The sequence below is a fragment of the Hirundo rustica genome, chromosome 5, assembly GCF_015227805.2.
Source record: "Hirundo rustica isolate bHirRus1 chromosome 5, bHirRus1.pri.v3, whole genome shotgun sequence".
Taxonomy (NCBI): domain Eukaryota; kingdom Metazoa; phylum Chordata; class Aves; order Passeriformes; family Hirundinidae; genus Hirundo; species Hirundo rustica.
In genome coordinates this window covers 50,651,397-50,671,526 of record NC_053454.1, presented here as the reverse complement: position 1 = coordinate 50,671,526, position 20,130 = coordinate 50,651,397, and the positions used below count along the sequence as shown (strand labels likewise).

The following is a 20,130-nucleotide window of genomic DNA, read 5'->3' as shown; positions in this document are numbered from 1 at the left end:
TAAACTATATTGCCCTTTTTTCCAGAACTGGGGATAAAGGCCCCAACTAAACAAACTAATGACAGTTCTCAAATTAGAGATATGGCTTTATTTGTTTGGGTTTATTTAATTAAAAGTAGATTTTGGTTTTTTTCATTTCAGTTTGTTCTTGGAACTTCTTCCACTAAAAGTGGAGCTAATTTAATTCTAATTAAAATGTCAACAGCTACTCAGCTTACTGCTGTTCAAGTGTGAACTTCCATATTTCTTAAATATCTATTTTTGAATTATCAGTGGAGAAAATAAAAGTCTAATTTCTGTAGAAAAAAAAGGAGAAAATTAATTCTATATTCCCTAGACCTTCTTGATATCTGGACTGAAATCTTGGTTCCACAGAGAGTTAAGAAACCATGTAAAAGCTTGACTGTGATGTAACACAGTAGCAACTTGCTATAAAGAAGCAAGAACTGAAAGGGGGGGAAAAAATGATTTATATTAATCTGAACTGTAGCATCAGCTACAATAGCTCCTCCTTCAAAAATATGGAATGATTGATTGCCGTGGTCTTTGAATTTCTGTAGATGGTAATCATTAAATCTAAACACGTCAGGATTGAATCTAGAGAAAATTATCAACCCTTTTTCTGACTGAAGACAAAACATTTCATAAATCATGTAAGCTTTTCTTTCTGAAAATGAAACTTCGATGTACAAACCTCTGTTTAATGTGCCACTTCCTTTATGATTCCTTATGAGTGCCAGTCTTCTGCCTAGCTAGATTCTATTCCTTGGAGCCAAGAATGTGCCTGCAGTAGCTAAAATATGTGCCTGCAAGATAAAAGTGAGAGACTCTTGCCTAATTTCTTCTGGAAAGTATTGGAAAATAAAAAGTGTGTTTGTGAGGCAAATACACAATAGTTACATTATATACGTGTTTATATAGGGTGTGTAACTGTGCAACACCTCTTTCTTGAAGGGCAAGTGAAAGTCTCTGAACATGTTTGCAAACATGGCGATTCAGGGAGAAGGATACTGAATCTTCTTTCTGGCTGGACTGTGAATCCTCAGGGTCAAATAGCCCAGCTGTAATTCTGCAGCTATGTAAGTCTTTAGACTCCCTGTGTTACTCAGGGCAAAATTGGCTCTTAATATAAATGTGGACGTCTCTCCAACACAGCAGGAAAGTACGGAGTTGCTCTCTGAACCCCAATTCACACTTGTATTTTTATTTTGTTGATGGTTACTTTGCTACATTACAACCTACTTGTATACACACCTTTAACTTGTGTGATCTCTCTAATTTTTTTTTTTTTTCTCTCCCTTTGGCCTTAAAAAAGTGAGAGAGAGAGAAGAATTGTTATGTTCAGGTGATGCAATAGGAGAGCTGGGGAAAGAAAAGCATTCATTTCAAGGAGCTCCCCTCTTTCCCTACCACCCTCTAGTGCTAGCATCCCAGGTGTGAGTCTTTGCACAACAGCTGTGTCACCCAACCCTCACAGCCAGGCCCGACTCCTGAAGAACACAGTTCCTGGGAACAATACCCATGTCAGTGTTTCAGTCAGTATTTTGTGAGATCTTCGTTGCTTTCAGGGAAAATTAAAATTTTTGGGAGTTCTTGGCATTTTGAGAAAGAGGAGGTAAGGGTGGAATTAGGGAAACTAGAGTTCTTGTATTTTGTAAACATCTCCAGATGACATCCCAATACTGCCTTAATAGCTACACGTCAGGAATTTCCTATGGGGGACTTAAGCAAATTTATATACTCTTCAAAACTCAGAAAACATTGAAAAATTACAAAATTAGGATGAAAAAGAGCAACGCTTAGAAGAACTTAGTGTTTCTTATGTAGGACTTTGTGATTGCAAAGCAAAGCTACAAAAATCCCTTTAGATTAGCTGCTATCTTTGGGTTACTAACATCTGTCAGTCTGTCTAACATTCCTTGTCTTTTATGCAGTTCAGCATGGCATTGAGGTTTGTCTTTCTTATTGTACCCTCAGAGCAATTATTTGTTGAAAATTTTCTTTACTATAAATGTTGTTCCTGTAGCTTTACTGCTTTTAAAGGTGAGTCTTTGTGATGGACATCCAGAATCCCAGTGATAGACCATTTCTTTTGCAGTTCTTGAGAATTTTTTCCTTATTACTTGTCTCTGCCTGATCTTCTGTGTAATTAATATCAGCTCTTGTTAAAAGTTTATTAGCAGAACACTGTTATATATCACAGCCACAGTTTTGCTTTGTTGCATTGATAATCCTTCAATTACCTTTTATTTTTTAAAATGGGACAAGCATGATACTCTATGCATGCTTACTCTGAAAAAAAGATTTCAAAGAGAAGAGAGAAAAAACCATTATATATTTGTTTTCACTTGTTAAAGTGGAATTACAAACAAAAATGGAAAATGTATAATTTTGTATAAGAATATTGTTAAATCTCACAAAAGCATTGATATATCATCTGTGTGTTTGTGCAGAAGGGAAATAAATTAGTCTGATGTACCTTTCTTTTGCTCAGAAAAGTCCAGCGAGGTTGAGGTCAAAAGTTTAAAATTCAGGTCTTATCCACAACTCAGCTGAGTTTTCTTATTGGCCATAGTACTGGCCAGATCAGGCTCAGTCAGGCCTTTTTTTAAATTGTAATTGATTTCTACCTTTTCCAGCCAAAAAGAGGGAGCATAATTGTATTTGTAAATAAATAATACCTTGTTGATTTGAATCTGTAAACTCTCTCTGCAGGAAATTGAAATTCTAGAAATCTATATAATTAATCTGGGGAACTGGAGATGAGAGCTATGCTGTAGTTCAAAACTCCAAGCTCTGATGCCCTATTATGCATCATCAAAGGCTGGCAACCAACATCTTCTGTCCTGTGATAATACTGATTACACCAGCAAATTCCTTTATTCCCTAAATATTTTTGTTTATTTTCTTTAACCCAAGCCCAAATTTTTGCTTAGCCATATAACCTTCATATTGGTTACAGACAGATTTTTCTGGAAAATGGTACTTCTCCTTGCTGTCCTGGCTTTCTGTTGCTGTACTGCCATCACTTTGTTTGGTATTTGGGTTTAGCACACACAAACCATTTCTATGTTAGCAAATTCTGCAGCCTGCATGAGCAGATTTGTAGAGCAGAAAGGTCCACAGTGTACATATTTCGTGGGATTTACCTTGCCCTGCTTCAGGCCCCTGACCCACCCTTTAGAGGCTGAAGCAGATCACGTGAAGCCCTGGGGCAGTTATTCTGGTTTATTTTGAAGCAGAATAAATCTAGTTTGTGCTGAGGCCACCCTGTGATATGAAATGAGGCAGGGACAGTTCAGTAACAGGAGTTGTGAGGTATAAAGCTTTTTGGTAGGACAGCAAATGTAAAGGTATTTCAGTACCATATCCTCAGTATATTTAGCTTCCCATAAAGCCAGATTATACATAAATATGTGAATATTTAATTATATTTATGGTATCAATTAGCAAAAGCCTTCTACTCAAATAAGCAGAATTATTTACATTAACTGACAATCTGCTTGTTAATTTCAAAATATTATGCTGTGCATAATATTTATTGTGGTTTCCTGCTTTGGAAGCAATCATAAAAGGAAGATCCCTTATTCAGAGTTGTATTTTGGTATGGATTGCACTGTTCACTTCAACCAAGTAGTAATTCATCAAACTGACTGGAAACAACAGGTTTCACAGCACCTTAAAGTGTGGAGAATGACAGGTTGTATCTTAGATGTGTTGTTCTGACTTTAGTGTGTATGAGAAATCCTGAGATTCCCATGTGAAGTTAATGAAAAAAATCTTTCTTCAGTGAAATTTTGCTATTAGAGTATGCAAAAAGATTCAATTAATTTATACATATAATGGCAGCTGTTTAATATAGCCATCTGAAATCTTGAGAATAATCCATTTCCCATCCTCTGGCCAGGGTACTAAATGAGGCATGCTCAGTAATTACTGAATTATTCCTTTCAGCAGGGGAAAAGCAACATGGGTGCTAGTCTTTTGTTATTTTACATTCACCCCCATTAGTGTTACTTGCTGTACCTAATAGGCTGATAAATGGGGTATTGCAACTGTCAGTGGCTAAATGGCACTTAATATTCCATTTTGAAGTTCAGGAAATCTGAAGTAGCAGGAGAGGCTTTTGACGGCCATTTGCTCAGTGGCACAGACTTATAATCAAGTAAATTGATGTTGAAGGTTCAATTACGTGGATCTTACCACAAAATGGAGCTGTAAAATTGTACAGTTGATGCCATGGACTTTGACAATATAACCCCTCACCTTATTAAGATTGCACTCCAAAATATTACTAAAAATTAGAAGTAGACTTCAGACTCTCATTTTTACAACATTACTTCAGTATAGGTTATGAAAAGAAGGGTTGGGAGCAGATTGCTGCACTTTATTGCAAAATATAGCAGGCCACTGAAGAAGTTTTAAGGTGACAATTCCTGCTTTGAGGTGCTCCGAGGCTGTTAGCTGGCATCTTTGCTCAGGATCGGGTAAGGATAACATCTTGAAACAGTCACACACAGTCAATGGGTTCTGTGGACTGCTCTTAGGCAACTAATCTGCAGTTGTTAAAGCCAATACACATTCAGTAAGTCTTTTGTAACTTAACAATTGTTATCCCTAGGTATAGTTTTCTCTTTGTAGCAGTCTAGATAACACACTGGACACAACAAACAGCAAGTCCAGCAAATTTTGCTGTTTGGCCAGAAGAAAAAAGCCAGTCTGAAGAAAAGGAATTCAGATCCAGGCAAGGAAAGCTAAGGCACAGCTGGATCTGGATGAGAGTCAGGGTTTCAAACAATCCCATTTTTCAGAGTTGTTTGTATTTGAACAGTTGTTTCTGACATTTTCTCTTTCTCCCACATAGGAACATACTGTCCATTGATTCATGAGAAGGGAGTGCTGTAGCAAGCACCTTAACAGTAGGCAGAGAGTGACCAGTGCAATGTGCAGGCTGAGATTTTAAAGTCTGAGAGAAACAGTTTGGCCTCTGTTGAGTCACTGAAGTCCTTCTCTTGGGCTATGACCTCTTTTCTGGCCCAAATATCTTCACAGGTTCAGGTGGACTCTGAGTCTCCATGCCCTCCTTGCCACTGGACCACTCTCTAGGTCCAAATCTCTCAAGTGTTTTGAGAGCTGCCTTCTCTGCAGCCCCTACCATCTGGAATAGCTTCACTGTGGCTCTCTGCCTCATTGACTCTCTTCTTCATTTCAAATCTCAGTTGACCATTTATCTTTTCTACCTTGCCAATTTCTTTTAATTTCCCTGTCCATCTGCTTCATCTCTTTAACTCAGTGAAAGCTTTTAGATTACATTTTTTATAGTAGATGCTTGTGGAAATGGTACTGTATTATATAAGAACAACTTCCCCAGCTTGAGCAAGCGTGCTGGTAGCATCCGCTGCAAAATCCTACATCTCCCCTGTGTGCTCAGCGTTACACTACATGAAGTTAGAGGGGGATGTTGAGCTTGTGCTGACAGCCGAGAAAAAATATACCTGCTTTCCTATGGCTGCAGCAAGTAGAGCAGATGGTATTTTCCCCCACTTCACATCACTCTCTGTCCTTTCCGTCCTCATGCCCCATTGTTCATTTTTCACACTCCTCTATCGGTTTGGTTTGGATTCAACACCCGCTGAAGTCAATGGAAAAATCTCCCACTGACTTTATTTGGCTTTGCCTCACGCTCCCTGCCATCTCCCCTCCCTTCAGCAATGCCTGGACTCAAATTCCTGCTCTGACCTCTCAACAGTTTGGATCCTATCTGTGCCTCATCTCTCCTCTCACTTCCTGCACTTTGCCAAAAGCCTTGGCAGAGCAGAGGAGGGTTTCAGGAAAGCTGTGTGGAATGGATATGGCTTGGGTCAGTAGCTCAAAAGAAAGCCTATAAAAATTTTTGGTTTGGATTACTCTGAAACAACATTAGTTTTGTCCCCACTTAGCCAGAAAATAAAACAGGAACATAATCTTGCATTAAATATTATGGGAATGAAAGTTAAATGTTTTGTTTCACTTGAGTTTTAATTTTTAATTGAAATGAAAAATCATGTCAAGAGAAGCTAGGCCTCCCTCTTTTGGAAATATAGTGAAATATTTTGCCTTTCTGGAAATAATGTAGGCAGTTTTCTATAAATATATATATATATATTTTTTTTCCCCCCCCAGATCATGGATTATGTTAATAACACCAAAACATATTTTTCTTTTGTGGTGAATTAATTACTCAGTTATTTGATGCTATTTCTTCTCATGGTTTCCTCTGTATTCCAAAACACCAGCTACCCCTTTTCTTGCTGAGATCCTTCCCAATCATCCATGTCTTTCGTAGATGTGAAAATGAAAAAGAGAAAAAAAGGGCAGGGTTGCTGTGGCTCTACCATTGAATTTGGTTTTATTTTTTGACAGGGTGTTTATTTCCTTGATATTTCAGTCTAGTACAAGACTGGAATAATTGTTGTTGCATTCTCCAAATAATGCTGCCTGCGCCCCATTGCACTCAAGACCACCGTCCTGTGACTTCCTGCGGAGCGTCTCACATCAACAGTGAATTTCACTAAATTTTCTGTGATACTCTCCCATAACAAGAAAGCCAGATTCTGTGCTCTTTTTCTGAGTGTTCCATTTCCAAGGACACGACAATTACCCCAATGAAGTCAAATGAAAATTTCCATTCACTTCATGGAGTCACAATGGCTCCTTGTACATCGAACAACCACTGTGACTTTGCTCTCAAGTCACTTCAGGAACAAAAAAAAATTTACAGTAATATTATGGTTGTCACAAGCAGTACCTCAAAAGCAACTCTAGGAGTTGTGAGAATTCTCAGCAACTTGCAGGATTTAGCCCTAATAGTATTTACAGTAATTAAGAGCACTAATTAAATAACAAAACAACTAATGACAAATTGATTCAATGCCAAATAAAGGAGTCAAATAAATGCTTAATTAAAGATGCTAATAAAATCCCCTTCAGCCTTTAAAGTCCACTCCCTAGGGCTAAAGATGACTTTCTACCTCAGAAATCTTTACAGCCCTTTACAACACAAGTCTCTAGGGTTACTTCCTTTTTTAACCTCTGGATTAAATGCTTGTTAGCTAAACACTGTATAAACCCATTTAAAAACTATCAAAATAATTAAGTTGGATCCAGAACACTCTGTGTCTTCCAGATATGATACACCATGATATTCCCATCTGCATGGATGTTTCCTTTCACTGGACTGTGCGAGGTTGTGTCTAACTGAGCCACCTGGGCAGCAGGACAAATGCCTGACCATCAGAGTCCTTAAGCCAGTGGCACAAACCACTGCTTAAATTGAGACCAGCTACCTTGTAGAGCCAAAGTCAAAATGAGAAAGAGCACAGCCATAATGCAGTCCAGTTTAGGTAGAGCGAGACAGCTGTTTTCTAATTCATTATTGATCCTGTTAAGCTTTTATTTATCACCAAAATAAAGCCTAGCAATAAAAATATTTTTTAAAAATAAATATGTTGGAGAATAGAGCTGCCATTAAAAAATGGCTTTTAAGCAGCACTCAGAGAGAAGAGCGTTCTTTAAGTTAGTATTCAATATTTCTTTAATGTGCCAGGAATCTCTATGTCGCCCTGGCAGATAGCCTCATTAGATATTTCTCTCCTTATCTGAACTTACAGCTTTTTACATTTTGTGTCAATAATGATTAAACAAATGCTTATGAAAGTAGAAAATGAGGAGCCATTTCTCAGCCTTTCATAGAAGGTTTGCAGAAGAACTTTTGAGCAGACAGATCACCCACAGATCACCCAGTACCCAATGTACAGTGCACAGCAGCCCTTTCTGCTTTTATCTGTAATGCTGTTTTGTGATGGGATTGTTGTCTGTGGCGTTGCCAGCAGTTAGTCAGTCTCAAAGTTCTCCGTTCTCCCTCTGATGTGTTACACCATTTCACGTTATCTCATGTAACAAGCCACTGTGATTGCAGATAACACTGCGTGTGTTTAACTTCAGAAGAAGCTCTGAGCCCAGTTTGGGTATCTCTTATCAGCTTTGGTACTATCCAGCTCTGAATCTGGGGCAGATGGAAGTAAGTGGGATGTAAGTGAGAAGGAAGGAACTCCTCATGCTTGTAGAAACTGCCTTTATCTCTGTGTTATTTGCTTGTAAAAGAAAGCGGGTTGTGCAGCCTATGAGGAAATTATTACACTGATCCGAGTCATATAGTTTGTATTCCGTTGGAAATATTAACACCACGTATCCCATATGCCACATTTAGTTGTGGGAGAAGGTGAAGAGTGGAAACTGAGAAAGAGCTAATCCACATGCAGGTGCTGCTTGCAGTGTGCTAAATTACCTGTTGGATACCTGAGTACTTGCAAATGTTGCAAATAACTTGCATTTATCCCTCTGGAAACTCAAGAGAAAATGCTTACATAGCTGGCAAGTTAAGAAGTATGAAAGCAAATGAACATAAAAGAGGCTTAAGAAAAAAAGTGCCAAAACAAAAACACAAAACCCTGAATTGTGAAAAGAACAGAAAGAGAATTAACAGCCTTAACAGAAACAGACTTGCTCTAACCACTGATCTTTCTACACTGCACCACTCTACATCTTCCAATTACGTCCACATGCTGCTTTCCATCAAGAAGAAAGAAAAAATCCAATCCTCCTACAGGCACCGGTATTTGAAATGATTCATCACATCCTGTAATAGTGTATTACAGTGTCAAACTGGTGTTATGCTAAGTCACGTTCTGACCCATCGAAGTTACTTCTATTTCCTTGTCCTTGTTTCCTTCTGGCCTTTAAAATATCTGCTCTTTTGTTGTTTATATCTTCAGTAATTTTAATGGGCTCTTATTTTTTGTCATACTGGCATTTCTATTTCCCACTGTTATCCTTCAGCACTTATAACAGGATTTGGACTGGGGTTTTTTTAGTCACTATATTATGTCTGTATTTTTCAGACTTTATGAAGGCTCCAAAATCTTCTCCAGTAATTTTTTTAACTTTTAGCAACTCTTCAGAGAAAATATGCTACTCATGTCTTTTATTGTTTATATCCTTAGACCATTGTGACTACAGCAGTAGGACTGTAGAGCATTTTAAACCCCTGTTTTTATTGTTAAAGACACCATGAAAGACTGAGAACAAAAACAGCGCTCTGAGTCATGGGTTGTATCTGCTAAAAATATAATTAACTTAATTTCTCTCAAAGTTTGTAAAGTAAAAGAACAACAGCAGCAGATCTCTGCCAGAAATTTGTTTTGCCAGAAAAGAAACATGGGGATCACTGAAAAGCTCAGACACAAGGGATCCTTCTGGAGTGCTGTGTCTCTGTCAGAGTTTTGTCCTTGGTTGCTTGCGATAAAATTCTGCAGAGTGAAATGGGGAGTTCAAAGCCAAGCAGAGACAAAGCTGATGAAAACAGGACATCTAATATTTGTCTGTGTGCGTCTCTCTCTGTCCTTTGTTATTGCTGTTGATGACAATAGTGGTGTCTGTTGAGGTATAGGCAGCTTCATTCACATCTCTGGAGTGAAAGGGTCTTCATTTCTTTACACAGCCTCAGGAGAAGGTGAAATACAATTCCAAATCCTAAGTCTTTGAGCAATTATCTGAACTGTTCTCCGTTTCATGCAGTATTTCCATGGCTAACTTGAAGAACTGTTCACTCCAGGAAGTAGCCTAGAAGGGAAATGCTCCTCTGTAATAAACAAGACACTGTCTGGCATAGCTGTACTGAGATGAAGAAGGGGAAAAAAATCACCGCACAGTTCCACAGTGCTTTAAAGAAGCAAAATGATTTCAATCTGAGCAAAATGTCATGGTTGTTCCCAGAAGTGTCACAACACAGGAGCATGGGAGTACAAGATAAAGCTCTGCTGAAAATTGTTATGTCTCTTGATAGCTTTAGTCAGCTGTGGCGGGGAAAACAAAGGCATTTCTTGCTGTGTTTCAGAAATGTATAGTGGGCAGTAATAAAGGAATAAATCTAAGAAGTCACACTGATGAAACAATGCAATGCAAATTTCATTGGTTTCAGTAAGAGCATATCAAATTCTTTGTTTCCTATAATAATTTCAGTTATTCTTTAATGGCAGTAAGTCAGAATTCTTCTGTTGAAGTATAAGTTGCAATAGTTTGAAAGGCAGAAAATATATCATCACTGCATAAGTATATGAAGATTGTTTAATCAATAAAAGAAGAAAAAATAAGTTCTTTAGTTTCAAAAATATTTTAATTAATGGCATAGAATAGCTAAATATTTTACTGGGAAAAGAGAAATAAGAGGTTGAGAAGGTAATTTTCAACAAATGCAGGTGTGCAGCCACTATTTTTATAATGGAAGTAATTTTGATTTCTGAAATTTAGAACATCTGGGAAACACTACATTAAACAGAGGAGATACAGATAGGTACTTATAATCTAAATGGAATACATCTACAAAGAAAATGGTTAAAATGCCCTGAACAGGAACAGGAGAAGTTTACCAGGAGACTTTACCTAGTCTGATTTCTCAGGGATGTAACATGGAGTTGCTCTGTTTAATGCTGGTGTTTAAGCTGGTACATTTGTTAGGGCTTTGCAATGTCTGGTGGTGTGAAAAGTTTGCTGGTGGCACAGTCCAAAAGATAACAGTAGAGGGAAGAAACTGGGTATTTTTCAGGAATAACCAGGTGACCTAGGTGATAATCATGGAAGTGAAGGTTAAAAAGTCAGTAATGTCTAAGCAGAATTTATCCTTTATCAGGGGCGCTCCTTGGTCATTAAGACCATTAAGAAATCATTAAGGAGAAGGATGTGCATCTAGTAGTTGCTCACAGAGATATTAGGAGCTGTTCCTACAATTATGCCATTCAAAAGGCAAAAGCCATTCTAAAATACTCTAGACAAGCTCCATGAGAGCTAGCAGTGACAGGGAGTATCTCACTGGTTCATCCGGAACACTGTGTGTGTCATTCTGTGCATCTGCATATTGAAAAAAAAAAAGATTTTAATCTTAATTAAAGAAGGAGATCAGAATAGCAAATAAAAAGAATGTAATATTTTTATGTGAATTAATTGAGAAACTAGTACTAAAGCACACTTAAAGCTGGGGCGGGGAAAAGAGGTCACAAGAAATATGTGTAAAAATTACTGTCCTTGAATAAAACTATGAAGTTTAAAAATCTTGGCCTAGATGGAAGTTGTGGGTGCACCTATTGCAGCATTTTAGTTGGAACCAGAAATGCACTTTTTTGAGGTGGCCTCTGCAGCATCCTTGTGGCTGTGCTTTGTCTCCGTAGAGCAGTCTCACTCTTCACTGTTTCCTTTCAGCTGAAGCTGAACTGGAAGCTGCAGTCTGGAACTGCATTTGGTGCTGCATCTGCTGATGGCTTCTCAGTTGACAGAACCGGGCTAGAGCTGCTAGGAAGTAAAATCCTGGGAAGTGCATATGCTATGGATGTCAGGCTCATAGCACAACTATATCACTGTCTCTGTCTAGTACTGTTCCTGTAATTTGACTGAAAAGGAAAATGCTGAATTTATGATTTAGTTTCTGTTGGATTTCTTACCCATAGTTCAGAAAGCAAAAAAAAATCTATCTTAATGCTAAAGAAATTAATTTGGCATTTGTATATATGATGTTAGTGGTTTACTGGTCTTTGAAAAGTAGGAGAAGGGCTGAAGTCTTTAATTCTTTCTAGGAAGAATCATGTTTATATATATTTATACACACACACTGCCCATATGGATATATACACATTTACATGCACGAGATCTTGCAAAGCAGAGTCCTGTATTGCACTTTGATGCCATGAAAGAACAGACCATTCATGTAATCTTATTAACAGCTTTTTCTTTTGCTTACTTGCCACTGTACTATATTAATTACAAGGACCTAGCCTTCATCTGTTACATTAAGAGAAAACAATGCTGATGGATTGAGAATGCTGGGAGGCTGCAAATTGTGAGAAGTCTGTGAGAGGCGGGTATTTACATCCAGTAAAACTTCACTCTTCCAGAATTTAACTGCCACATGATGCCTTTTCGACCATCCCTAGATGAGGAGCACTGTGCAAGCATTGCCACTCCTGGGTCTGGGCTGCTAATAGTGCGCTGGTACAACAGGCTTTTAACAGGGGTACCCAGAGCAGGGGGAGACCAGCTGTAGAGTCAAGGTCAATCCATTGCAGAGCTTCTGTTCCTCCAACTCTCATGCTGGGCCTGCTTTCTGTAAATTCCTCACACTGTCTGACACCCCAAACCAGGGATCCACCCATCATCTTTGTCACCACTGAACAAACAGCTTCTGCAAACTGAGGCCTCCTTGCAGCATCATGTAGATGAATACACAAGTGCTCTTGGTGGCCCAAAATGTTTCTTAGGAGGTTTTATTCAGTATAGGCAGACGAGTAAATCAAAGTGCCTGGGCAGCTAGACAATTTATCCCCTTCAATGTCTGTAATTCCTTCTAAGAGGAGCCTTGTGTTTCTGTCAACAATTGATTTTAAGCATTATTTCTGTCTTGAAGAGAAATTATCAGACTTCACGCTTCTTCTGGGAAGAAGTCAGTAACATGGGCAACCACAGACGACTCTTATTTTTAGTAAAATTTTCCTGGCTCGTTGAGGTACTGTTCAGTTTTTTTAGGGCTGCTGTTGATGTTTTGTCTTTTTTTAAAGAATCAAGAACCTGTAGCATTCAATTCCCTCGTTTTCAACTCTGTTGTGTTAAAAGTGCTCTGGGTTTGATGGAATATGGACAGTGCTGTGCTATTTTTAATTCTTCTGTTTCTGCTTGGGCTATTTCGCACTTTTGCGATGGGCAAATAATTTGGTGAGGATTGCTGAATATTTCAATGGTAACCCACATATTCCCAGTATTAATTGTAATGAAAGGTACTCAGCTGTCAGAGCTCCCAGAGCTCACATCAGTCTCTGACAGACTTGTGGGCTGTGGCTCACACTGCAGCACCAAGGCACGTGCTGTGTTACTAACCAAGGTTGCTGGAGACGGTCATTAACAGACTTCATAAAATCACTAGTGTTTCCTTTCTTTTCTCACCTTCAGGCAAGATGGCAATTGGCTTTTCTCTGTCATTGGCAGGTGAGAGAGCCCTGTGATAAGGAGACATTTTGTTGTATAGGGGACCATTTAGAGTGGGTAGTTTTGCCACGTGACAGGGTCAACAGTGACTTTATTTTAGAACTTCAATTCAGAGGCAGGTTATGCTGACAAGGGAAAGGGGATAAATGAGTCATTTTGAATCCTGAAGAGCATTCTAGCAGGACACTGACTAAATATAGAGTTCATTCATGAATCCTCTGTAACTCAGTCACAGCAGGGCTTGGAAATTTTAGTATTTAATAAACATATCTAGTATTCAAGGAATCATTTTCCTCTTTGTCAGATTAACATTCTACAGTCATATACTCCAGTTTGGTGCCTTACTTGTAAGTGCTTTGAATTCTTGATTTGATAAGAACTATGTGTTTACTCCTCAGAATTACTCCTTGATGTGTTAAACACTTATTACAACAAAATGAGAAAAAGATCCTGTCTGTGGCTGAAGACAATTTTCATGACTGAAGCACACAGTCCAAATTTATCCCTTAGCTAGCTTTGAGTCAGCCAAAGAATGACAGATGTGTCCTGCCCGGATTCCCCTTGGTGGTTCTTAACTCCGGGGTCTAATGTTTATCTTACTTGCTGAAATATGTAGATGGATGTTGAAAAGGGCTGAAGATCTTAGATTATGCTCTGTTTTCATCCTGAATACCAGGTGAAGCCTCTTTTTCACAGCTTGTCATTGAACAAAGAAATATCTGACATAAAATCAGTAGTGGGGGGAATATTGCTCTTCCTTACCTCCTAGCAGTAGGGACATCTCCTATAGTCCATCTCCTTGTCTGTTTCAAAACCAGTATGAACCAGTAAACCACCTCTGAGACTAGTTTTCAGTAGGTTTAAAAGTTCCACATTACTTTATTTTTCTTTGACAGATTCCACTAAATCAGTTCAAATGCACTAAGTTCAGATATTCTAAAACTACTCCTAAAATTGCTATGTACCAACTTATGATTCTGCAGGCAACTTCTGAGAATAATTAAAACCAAACACGTTTCAAATGCTTGCTCTACAAGCATATTTTGTAAACTGCTAAGATTTACTGAAATAGCCAGAAAGAAATCTTTCTATATCATATCTGTATTTCCAACACACTCTTTTAAAATTTTCCATATGACATAAAATAAAAATCTATCAATATAATGTCCATGTGAGACAGGCTAGAATTGTTATATATTCATTGTTCCTTGATAGCCTTCCCTTGAGCCTCTTCCCTGCACAAACATGCAAGAAAGCATCCCTAACATGGTAAGCTTCAAGTGTAAATGGGAAAAATGCTGATTTCAGGCTTGTGTTTGCACCAAGCTCCTTATGGAGAGACACATTAGCCTCAGCCTGTGCATACAGAAAGGATGTGTGTAATATCTCCAGGTATAAAGATGGAGCAGCCACGGGGAGTAAGGACGGCAAAGCCTGGAAACAGGGGAAGAGCATAAGCTAATTTATTTACTTACCTACTTATCTTTAGGGATATAGGTTTACATAAAATGACCTAGTGCTGGGAGGAGCCAAACCTGAACTTGAATCACTGCTGAAGTAGCAGAAATCCAGGAGCATTTCCAATCTTCAAACTTTCAGTGAGTCTCTAACTGTATAGCATAGGTGTACAGGATTTTTTCATCTGATCAACAAAGCAACTGATTGTGTCAATAAAAATACTTTGGCCCATCTCTGCTTAGATTCTCAATGTAATAATAGGTTTCTGGTTTACTGCTTGATATTCTTTCATCTGTTATATAAACACTTAGTCAAAGACACAGCAAACTGTGACATCCTCCCTTACAAAGATAAATAAGGATCAATCTTTTCTGACATTTTGCCTAATAAAAAAAGGCTACAAACAAGGCAGAGAAAGAAAGCAAACAAAAATGTTTTCAAAAGAGAGAATAAGAAATAGGGAGCAGCTGTCTGGAAAGATACATGTACCTCATGAAAAAAACCCAACAACCAAAAAAAATATGGCTGAAACTGACAGCTCTATTTGAAAGATCTTGAAAATATTTATTTTCTTGTGCCTTTCAACATATAACATCCTAATTTTTACCCCCTCCGTTTCGTTGCCAGCTTTTAAAACCAAAAATCATCTCAGTGCCAGCATTGTGCCTTAAAGCAGATGAATTTGCAGATGACTTTTTTTAAATATGAAAAGGAACTGAAAAAAGTTAACATTTCTTTTTCAAGGAATTAATAATCATCTTTTCATTTCCTAGGGTTTGGTATATATCTTGATAAATGTATGTTGAAATAGGATTAAAAATAACTTGTGAATATTAATTGATGAATTAAATTCCCATTCTAAAAAACTTTTAAAATTCTTGAGAAAATGGTTGTGTGATTTAAAACTACCCTAGGTACTTTTGTGAATGCCTAACAAGAACTCATTTCATAAATCAGTTTGACCTTGTGAGAATTAAAATAATGTTGGTAATAATCTTTTATAAAAGGATTGCTCAGTAGATGTTGAAATTAATCTATCTGCATGGTACTGCTCATTCTCCTGTTTTTCTCTGTTAATATCCTCTTTCCTTTTGGTTTTGAATTCCTCATTTTCTACATACTCTTAGGTCATGTCCCAGTGATGAACTTATTTTCGAAAAGCTAAGTAGTGCCACACTGCATTATTAAAATGATCATCCTTTTGAGGTAATCACCTAATGTATTTAATCAGTAAAGGTACTGCATTGCATAATGGAAATTAGGCAAATTAATATTTCATGTGGCAAACACTGAAGCATACGTGTAGCTTTTTCTCACATAAGCAAATGCACATACATGCTTGAGGGTTTGCACAACCTGACCTTGTGTCGTGGATCTTGTCTTGGGTTGAATTCCTGCAGATCTTGGAGGAGATAGAACATAGGAATCCACAGGCAGGTTCAATGTCTATTCCTTTTGGAACATACTGAAAGCATTGCTAATGTGACTGAGCTTTGGGTGAAGGGTAGTGACATCCAACTCATGACAAAGCAGGAATTAAAATAACTTCCATCATATCTGGTTGCCAAAGTTCCCATTGGAATGATTTAGTACTGGTGACATTTGAGTGTATAATGCATCTTCTAAAGCAGCAGGGTTTTCTGATTTTTTTTTAAATTAAAATTTTAATAAATGAATTAGAAAGGGATGAATTCTGAAGAACTTTTCCCATTTTTTTTTCATCAGTCTTTGTTATACTGCTTTGTATAAAAAAAAATTCAGTATCATCAAATTCCAAACTGGAAAGATATTTATGTCAATTTCCATTTTTAAAGTGAGAAAAGTATCTTTTGAGAAGTCCATGAAAATAGAACCCCACCATAAACTGAAAGATAGTGGCTTGATGTGGTCTAAAAGACCAATCTAATTCTGAAAATGGTATAGAATGCCACTGAATTTTGATATGAAAGGTAAAACGATAAAAGAAAGTACTATTGACTCTAGATAAACATGCTGCCTCCTTAGAACCAGAATTTCATGCGAATTTGTCTTGATCTCAAAGTTAGACAACAAATAATTTTTCCAAGTATGCTTTCTCTTCTTCGGTGTTTCAAGTAACAGGTTTATAGTTCAGCTAGATTTTTCAACAGAACATAGAATAAGGATTCTGTCATGGAATAGGAGGAAATAAAACTTCAATTATTGAAAAATATAAAATCAGAAGATTGTACAAGGTCTTTTTCCTAAGCTTTGTGCTGGGGGCCATTCAGTTATGTATTGCGCCCTGAAGATGTGCATTAGTCCTTTAATAGTATGGAAATACAGATTCTATGTTAATGTGGTGCTTAAGCAAATAATGAGCTTTGGAAATGTGAATAATGTCATTGAACATATGAATATATATATTCACAAATATATGGAAGGCAGTTGCTTTCTTTCTGAACCATAAATAAGATAAAACCCTATCACGTATGCATGCATCTCCATTTCATGAGGTGTCTCAGCCTGGACCAGGAACCTCTGGAAAGGAAAGGAAACCTGTTTCCATGCTTTCCCAGTCCATAAGTCCGGAGGTTTTAGAACAGTTAGTGTGATACATGATGAAATAAACCAGCTTTATATTGTCTTAATCCATTTTCTTTAGAAGTACCAATTACTTAAGAGAAAATGTGTTAATTGTACTTTAAAAGGAATTAAAGAAAAATCCTATGAGAAAAATATGTAGCAGGTTGAGCAAAAGAGGAAAGAGTGTAGAACTAGATTTCATACACAGTCTGCACTTAAAATTGTCATTAGTGAGCTAATGATGTCAAGATTATTTAAAAGAGAACCTTCTAAAGAGAAAAAGGTGCCTGACATCTATGAGCCTTTAATAGGAACTGGACAACTAACTCCACTTTCTGACTTTGAGAAATTCTTGCAAGTACAGAATGCTATGAAGCATTGTTCAGATATATTCATTAGATGTCTGTCTCTCTGCTCTATTATTTTTTATTCATAGTAATTTTAAGGTACTGTAAAATATTTTAAAAATGTCTAGTCCACAAAAAATAGCATTTATTTCTACCAGAAGCTTATGAATGGAGAAGTTTCCAAATACCATTACTGTTCTAAGCAAATCAATAGAAGTATTTACTGTACAGTTTATATGATCCTCTTGGCAGTGTTTTTAGCAACAGTATTGGGTTAAAAATTATAAAAGCCCTCTGATTTCATTAACATATTTGTAAATTCACAAATTAACTAATGACACGTTACAGCAGTGCAGCTATTTTCAAAATGCGGTCTCATGAGGTATTACTGGTGTGTGGTGAAAATGAGTCAATGATTTACCCTTCCTTCTTCACATTACATCCTCATGTGTTCCAGTCAGAATAGGTGGTGATTTCTCTGGTTTGCTATTACAGGTGTGACCGTAACTAAATTGAAGCGGTTAAATAGGGAATGTCTCACACAGGTTGTGCACTGCCATGACAAATGGCGCACAAGTGTGACTACTGTCAGTTTTCTCAGCTAGGAAGACATCTGAAGGTCTGTTTGGTTGCCTGATCTCTCTCTCAAGCTTAAAGCTCTGTTTTCTCTATTCAGCAGTTGTACTTTGGAACTACGCAGGAAATGGAAAGACTTTAGTATTTGGGCACCCATCGAGTTTTCCTATCCATAGCTGTTGAGAGCTTCAAGGATCAAGCTGCTGTTTATGCACAAGGTGTGAAGGAGATAGGGGAAGAACGAAAGTCCCTTTGTATAAACATCAGTCACAATTTCAGGTTTGTCATGTCCTCTGAAAGTTGAACCTGCCTCCCTGTCCAATATTGCTGCTCACATATTTTTGATTATGTCTAGTCTCCGTTGAGAATTTTCAACAATCTGAAGGTATAATTTTCTACTTCCTATGAACTATACTTTGTATTGTTGGAGGTAATGTGTTTTTATCACAAAAGAAAATTGCATTTTGATGTTTCAGCCAGTTAGCTGGGTTGTCTACTCATTTCCCTCTTAATGGGGACAGAACTGAATAGTCATTTATGGTTGCACCTTTGGGCTCAAGCAAATTCAGCAGTGAGTTTTCCTTTATGTTTGAATAGCAGATAATTCTTTAATTCCACAGTGATGAGCGTCTCAAATATTGGGGGAAATTAGAATGAAAAATGAAAAGAAAATTATTGTCTCACAACTTGATATTTTGATTAAGTTTGATACTTGTATCTGTAATTGATACTTGCGCTTAAGCCAGAGAAAATCCTGGGAGGATGGGTTAAATAAGGTTCTGACTTGAATCTCAGACAGAAATCGGCATATGCTTTTACCCTGGTAAAAAAAAGCATCACCCAATGTGTCTTACCTGAAGACCAAATCCTATTTATAATATCTGGTAACTCTGTATTTGGAAGACATAGAAAAATCCCATGAAGATGAATTAATATTTAGTTATGTGTAAGTGGAATTTTCCTTTTCATCTCTGTACATGTCTTTCTAACAATAGTAGTAGTGGTCTTGCTATTTAATATATATAAAGTAGGTATTTACATTTGCCTGTTTTGAAGAGGAACTGCCCTGTAGCTGATCCATCCCAGACAGGCCCTCTTTAAATCTGGGATACATAGAAGTACTTGATCTTGTCTTCCCGTACTCAAACACGGGCTCAAGGTGTTTTTTGCTGCTAAAGTGCTTTTTGTGCAGTTTGACCATGAGAATGCTGGGTTAGCAATGTTGTTTTTTCAGGGACTGATGTTATCCTTGTTACACAGTTGGACAATAAAAGTACCATAACCTGGAGCTCCCCAGCGAGTTTGTGGCAACACCACCTTAAACTCTACTGGTAGCATTTGTGAGAATATTTTTGCGTCTATTCCCTGTAGCTTTTCTAAACTACCTCTTTAATTACATTACAGATGAAATATCCTGGATGAAATCCGGCTTACAATAAAAGAATTTATGTTCTTGATGACAAAATCACCCAGTCAATTTCTATGAGACCTGAAAGCCTGGAGTTATAAATTAGTCTTTACTAACACTGTGTGATGGAGAAGGAAAAATGTGAAAGAATTTGAGCTTCAGATTGGAGATTAACTCTAACTTTGGGGACAGCATCCAAAATTCTGTTCTCATGGTATGTTTTTCAGTAACCGCTTGGCATAAAACTGCTTCTAGTATAAAATGCTGTTATGGATGGCTTTCGTAGGCTTGCATCTTTAGTAATTGCATCTGTAGGAGAATTGTGCTGTTTTTCCTAGTCAAAACTAGGATGGAAAAACTCCAGTTTACAGTTTGGGAGTTGCTGGTTGTGGTGTTTTGGTTTTGGGGTTTTTTTTTGTTTTGTTTTTTGTTGTTTGTTTGTTTGTTTGTGGTTTTTTTTGTGGTTGTTTGTTTGTTTGTTTGTGGGGGTTTTGTTTGTTTTGTTTTAATTTTAGAAATTTTTTTTAACGTTTTGTGCAAAATCCTTATGTTTCCATGAAATCCATCAAGCAGCACTGTCTACCTCAGACCCTTCCTTTAAAGAAAGATGGTATTGTAATTGGTATTGATAGATGCTATTTCCATTCTTTCACATTAAGCAAACATAAATCCATACCATGAAAAAGAAAGCAATTAATAAGCTGCTTAGATCAGGCTAAAACAGGCAATGGA

At 37.4% G+C, this 20,130-nt stretch overlaps 1 long non-coding RNA gene across 1 annotated transcript in view; it reads left to right on the top strand.

Moving 5' to 3' along the window:
* LOC120753545 (uncharacterized) overlaps positions 1-19,862 on the top strand; it is a 52,957-nt gene extending 33,095 nt beyond the window's left edge. The window contains exons 3-4 of the long non-coding RNA XR_005701142.2: positions 18,091-18,269; positions 19,395-19,862. This is a non-coding gene — a long non-coding RNA (uncharacterized LOC120753545). The remainder of the gene's footprint in view (positions 1-18,090; positions 18,270-19,394) is intronic.
* Positions 19,863-20,130: the final 268 nt, after the last annotated feature.